Source organism: Heterodontus francisci, chromosome 7 (assembly GCF_036365525.1).
Source record: "Heterodontus francisci isolate sHetFra1 chromosome 7, sHetFra1.hap1, whole genome shotgun sequence".
In the NCBI taxonomy this organism is placed as follows: domain Eukaryota; kingdom Metazoa; phylum Chordata; class Chondrichthyes; order Heterodontiformes; family Heterodontidae; genus Heterodontus; species Heterodontus francisci.
Genome location: NC_090377.1, coordinates 52,337,451 through 52,343,450, shown reverse-complemented (window position 1 = coordinate 52,343,450; position 6,000 = coordinate 52,337,451). Strand labels below are relative to the sequence as shown.

Below are 6,000 nucleotides of genomic sequence, written 5' to 3'. Positions count from 1 at the left end.
TTTCATTCCTCAGCCAGTAGTGCAGCTTCCAGCTTATCCTCTCAGTTCCCCATAAGCACTATCACAGCTGCTCTACCTTTAATCATTAACATCTGTTTCCTTCCCTTTTACTTCTCCCCATCATTGACATCCATTTCCTTTCTGCTACATCGCCATTCATTCTGCCCCTTCATTGCCATCCATTTCGTCCCTTCCCTGAGCACCATTCTTACCATTCTTCCTTGAATACCAAAGAATGACCACAAAAATCTAGTCTAAAATTCCAGTGCAGTACTGAATGAGTACTGCACTGTTGGAGGTGTCATATTTCGGAGGAGATATTAAACCAACCCTGTCTGCTGTCTCAGGTGAATGCAAAAGATTCCATGGTATTATTCTGAAGGAAAGCAGGGGAGTTATCCCCAGTGTCTTGGACAATATTTATCCCTCAGTCAACATCACTATAACAGATTATCTGGCCATTATAAGATCGCTGTTTGTGATTCCAAACCTGTCCTCTGCCAGTAAGTACCACTTTCCCATTGGGAGCACTGGACTGTGAAATCACACCTATAAACTCACTTTGAGTTCAGATAATAGTTATAATCTGCGAGCAGGAATTACTGATTACTGCCTTGAAACAACTCCCATTGTTCTCCATTTAATAAGTAGAGCTGTTTGTACTGTGTTGGTGATAGTCTGGTGACATTTGTTATCGCAGGCCTGTTTCATTCTCAGAACTTAGAACAAAGTTTATGAAACGCTCCTGTTAGGCTCGACACAAAGTGCAGTGTCCCAAGGTCTATTGCCTATTTCGTCTCTTGACTACCTTTCTAACTGTGTTTGTAGAGTACAAGCTACATGTCTTTAATCAATAAGGTCAGAGTCCCTACGGACATACCTATTTTCAAAAACAACAGTTTATTCTGCAACTTTTAAATGTCGCATGGTTATGCTAAATCTTCTCGATATAAACTGTTTGCATCAGGTCATCAAGTTTTATAACAGTTCTACATTATTTATATCATAACACCAAGACTTTTATAATGGGAATCCTCAGAACTTCTATCTACTCTCTCTTTCCATGGCAACATAGCCTCCCTTTTTGTTAACAAATTCAGCTGGAGTACTGGACACCAATTGTTAAAAAGATTTTTTTTAGGTTAAAGGAAAGCAGGTTATTTGCAGTCTGAGTAGCCTAAATCAAAGGTCAATATACTACTTCCTTCTGTAAGCAATCTCAACAATGCATTCAAGTAGGCTTGGATCAGCTGTATTCACTCTGCTTAGAACTAGGCAAACTAATGTTTCAATACAGTACACTCTTACTGACAAGAATATTACTTTTTTTCCTCAGGCTGGACATTGCTGAACCTAATGATATATGTTTGGCCTGAAACTGTAGACGAGAACTATTTTTCAAAACTCCTTGAGCTCACCTTTGTGAGCTGGAGATGACGGGAATTTTCATGGATACGATGCCTCTTGAACTGAAGGAAGAGATGGAGGTAAGTGCCTTCATAAATTAGGGAGTGAAGAGTACTTTTGTGAGTTGTGTGAGAAACGTAGCCCACTTGATAATAATTTACACCAAGTCAAACTCTGAAGAAGTAAGTTTATTTAACGTTCTTGCAAGATCGGGTGTCCTACAAGCAGGCACACCGATCAACATATTCAGTTCATATTTATACAATACAAATCCATTTTTCCACGCCTTTAGTTTACATTATTGGTTATAACATATTATGACACTAACCTATCCTATAGTTGCTACAGTCTCCTCCTCTGTTTACTTCTCCCCCTACTCTAACTTTCTAGCCCCTAACTCTTGTTGTTGTTTTACCTTATTTGGCTCTCCATTGTGTGTTTTAACTTGCAGCTGTCAGCCTTTATCTTAGTGGGGCAGTTTCTTATTCACTACATCCTTTGTTCTAACTCTTGCTGTTTCTCTTTTCTCTGCCTAAGCACAATTTTTAACTGCTGTGCTGTCTCAAGGTCTTTACTTACATACCCTTATCAGTTCTCTTTTTCAGTGATTTCATTATGTTGTGTAAAAATGACTTCTTGGTAACTTTCCACAAGCTGTAGAAACAACATTTCAGTATTTCTTATTCTCACAGTTGGAAGATAGTAAAGGGGAAGGACTGACTCTATCATTTGTGGCGAAGGGGTGAGATAGGGAAGAGTGCCTCTTTAAATTGGGAGGATTAGAAAGGTAGAATGCTTCTGTGAACTAGATGGAGCAGGAGGCTTTACAGTTTATCTGTGAACAGGATGAGGTTGGAGAAGGGCTCAATGAGAAAGCATATCTCTGGCCTAGGGGGAAGAAGTAGAGGGCGAGCAGTGATTAAGCCAGACATAAGCAATGTATGAAATCTGTGCACTTTTTTGCCGCTCTGGACTGCCGCTGGAAGTGTAAGATCAGGCTACAACATCTAATTTGCCATCCCAATGGATCCTATTGGGAAATGGCTGTGATCCATTCACTGATATTCGTCTTATGTATGGTCCGTGCTGCAGCTCGTATGTAATGCTGCTGCTTCATTCCAAGACTTTTCTTTATAATAGGATCTGACATTCCATCATTGGTGGTATGAGCACATTTTGCCCATTACATTTTGCAGTGCAAGTGTAGAGATGAGACTTTCTCCTCCAGCTATCCCACCCCGTCCTACTTTACATCATATTAGTGTACTCTTGCAGCAAAGAGCACATCAAATAGGTACGTTGTCTGAGTGAACTGGGACAATCGGTTGGGGGGTGAGGGGTGGAGGATGATTCTTGGAACTTATCATTGTAGATAACCAGAAGGAAATTCCATACTGTTTGTCCAACGACAGGAAAACCAATCCATCTTTCTGTGATTTTCACTGTCATATACATTATGAGCACATTCCCAGTAAGAAATGAACATGCACATCTTTGGCACGCCCACATTTTCCTCATTCCATACGAAATACTGCTGTGACGATTAGTTATATTTATTTTGCCAATTCATTTCCAAAGGATCAGACAAGATCGTACATAGGAAGAAACTACCTCTGCGTGAGTGTTCAGTAACCCACCCACGGAGATTTGGCAGACAGGGAAATCCATAGTGAGGCTTATGAATAATCAATCCGGAGTTTAAGAGCAAAACTATAAACAACAGATGTGCTAGCAACCACTCACACCCCAGTTCCCACCTCAACCGGACAACAGGGAACAACCCAGGGCACTTGGCACCTTCTTCGGGTAAGAACTGCCTTTCTGTTCTGTTTTGGTTTAATGTGTGTGGAAGCCTTACAACAGCTAAAGACTACAGCTTTGTAGTGAGGGTAGAAAGATACAGTGCTGAAACACTGTGAAATAATTATTCATCACTATCGCAACGTGGAAGCTTGTATGGTTTATATCTTCCTCAAACATACAGGCTAGTCATCAATTTATCTCGGCAGGAGCTGCTGTTGCCTCTGAAGCGGCAGCTTTGACAGAGGGATGGGAGATCTAACCCACATAGAGTCAGGGACACAGTCGGATTAGTCATTCAGACACCTGGTTGGAACTGGCTGGATTAAAGAGCTGTTACCGTAATGAAGTTAAGCATGTTTATACTTGGAGGAGAGAGGAATGGCGAGCAAACGCATAATATAATTCGCAATTCAACACGGAAAATTTGCATTTACCATAGAAAAACACCCCAACGTGCATTACAAAGGTGAATGCAGGAAAATGGACCCAAGTCAAAGGAAGTAGTAAGGAGGGGTGACCAAAAGGTGTGACTATTCCAATACACCAGGCTGGCTCCCACCAGTTGAGTTCTGCTGTCTGTATCCTAACTCGCAGCAAGTCCTGCTCACATGTCGCCCTTGCTCTTCCTGGTAAAGCTTCGATTTTAACATTCCCATACTTGTGCAAATCCCTCTGTAGTCTCATCCCTCCCTATCTCTATAACCTCCAGCTCTGCAACCCTTAGAAATCTCTGTGCTCCTCCAATTCTAGACACTTGTGCAACCTGAAGTTCCTTCAATTCACCATTGGCGGTTGTGCCTTCAGCCGTTTAGACTATAAGACCTGGAATTCCCTCCATAAACCTATCTGCCTTTCTATCTCTCTTTAAGTATCCTCCTTTGGGCAGCACAGTGGCGCAGTGGTTAGCACCGCAGCCTCATAGCTCCAGCGACCTGGGTTCAATTCTGGGTACTGTCTGTGTGGAGTTTGCAAGTTCTCCCTGTGTCTGCGTGGATTTTCACCGGGTGCTTTGGTTTCCTCCCACAGCCAAAGACTTGCAGGTTGATAGGTAAATTGGCCGTTGTAAATTGCCCCTAGTATAGGTAGGTGGTAGAGGAATATAGGGACAGGTGGGGATGTGGTATGAATGTAGGATTAGTATAAATGGGTGGTTGATGGTCGGCACAGACTTGGTGGGCTGAAGGGCCTGTTTCAGTGCTGTATCAATAAATAAATTAAGTGACTTCTTCAAACATGCCTGAAAATCATAGAATGATACAGCACAGAGGGAGGGCATTTGGCTCTTTGGGATGTGCCAGCAATTTGAAAGAGCTTTCCAATTGCTCTTGCTCTTCCCCCATAGCCCTGCAAATTCTCCCCATCAAGTATTTATCCAATTCTCCTTTGAAAGTTATTACTGAATCTGTTTCCGCCAAGCTTTCAGCCAATGCATTCCAGATTGTAATAACTCGCTGCATAGATTTTTTTTCCTCATGCCGCCTCTGGTTATTTTGCCATTAATACCTCATATCTGTGTCCTCTGATTACCGTGTCCTCTGATTACCAACTCCTCTGCCACTGGAAGGTTTCTGCTTATTTACTCCATCAAAACAGCTCTAGCAAATCTCCTGTTATCTTTTACCGCTCTAAGGACAGCAACGCCAGTTTCTCCAGTCTCCCCGTGTAACTGAAGTCTTTCGTCTCTGGATACCATACTAATAAATCTCATCTGTATCCTTCCTAAGGTCTTGACATTCTTCCTAAAGTGTGGTGCCAGAATTAGCCACAATAATTCAACTGGGGCCTAACTAGTATTTTATGAAGGTTTAGCCTAACTTCCTTTGTTTTGTACTCTATGCCTCTATTTATGAAGCTAAGGATCCTGTATGCTGTTTTAACAGCATTCTCAACTTGTCCTGTCATCTTCAGACTTGTCTATGCCCACCCCCAGGTCAGTCTGTTCCAGCATGCCCGATAAAATTTACTTTATATTGCCTCTCCTCATTCTTCCTACCAAAACCAGTCACTTCGCACTTCTCTGTGTTGAATTTAATCTGATAACATGTCTGCCCATTTCACTTGTCTATCTATGTCCTTCTGGAGTCTGATACTATCCTCCTCATTGTTTACTACATTTCTCAGTTTCATGCCTTCTTCAAACTTTGAAATTATGCTCTGTTACCCAAGTCCATGTCATCAATATATATCAAAAATAACACCTAATGACCTCTATCAACCTCTTTTCTAGAGAAAAGAGCCACAGCCTGTTCAATCTTTCCTGATAGATATAATCTCTGAGTTCTGGTATCATTTAGTAAATCTTGTTTGCACCTTCTCCAGTGCCTTTATATAATTAATGTAATATTCAGACCAGAACTGTCGCAGTACTTTAAGTGTGGTCTACCAAAGGTTGTAATATACCATTCAAGTTTAACATAACTTTCCTGCATTACAACAGTGATTACACTTCAAAAAGTACTTCAATGGCTGAAAAGTGCTTTGAGATATCCAGTGGACATGAAAGATGCCATATAAAAGTCTTTCTTTCTTTGATTTTCAATTTTATCCCTCTAGAAAGGAATCCCAGTGTTTTGTTTGCTTTTCTTTAATGGCCTTATTAATTCCCATTGCTAATTTTAGTAATTTGTGTAACCCCAGATTCCTCTGTTCCTCTACCCCATTTACACTCTTACTTTTCAAGGAGTATGTGGCCCGCTATTCTTCCTACCAAAATATGCCACCTCACCCTTGTCTATATTGAAATGAATTTGCCAATTAGACACTGTCAGGCAAACCCCACTTGCCAAGACA

The 6,000-nt window shown here is 41.2% G+C and overlaps 1 protein-coding gene across 2 annotated transcripts in view; it reads left to right on the top strand.

The window, feature by feature from the left end:
* The first annotated feature begins 3,102 nt into the window (after positions 1 to 3,102).
* LOC137371706 (dehydrogenase/reductase SDR family member 9-like) overlaps positions 3,103 to 6,000 on the top strand; it is a 51,418-nt gene continuing 48,520 nt past the window's right edge. For both annotated transcript variants that reach the window (XM_068034524.1, XM_068034523.1), the window contains exon 1: positions 3,103 to 3,213. The gene's annotated coding sequence lies outside the window, so the exon portion shown is untranslated. The remainder of the gene's footprint in view (positions 3,214 to 6,000) is intronic.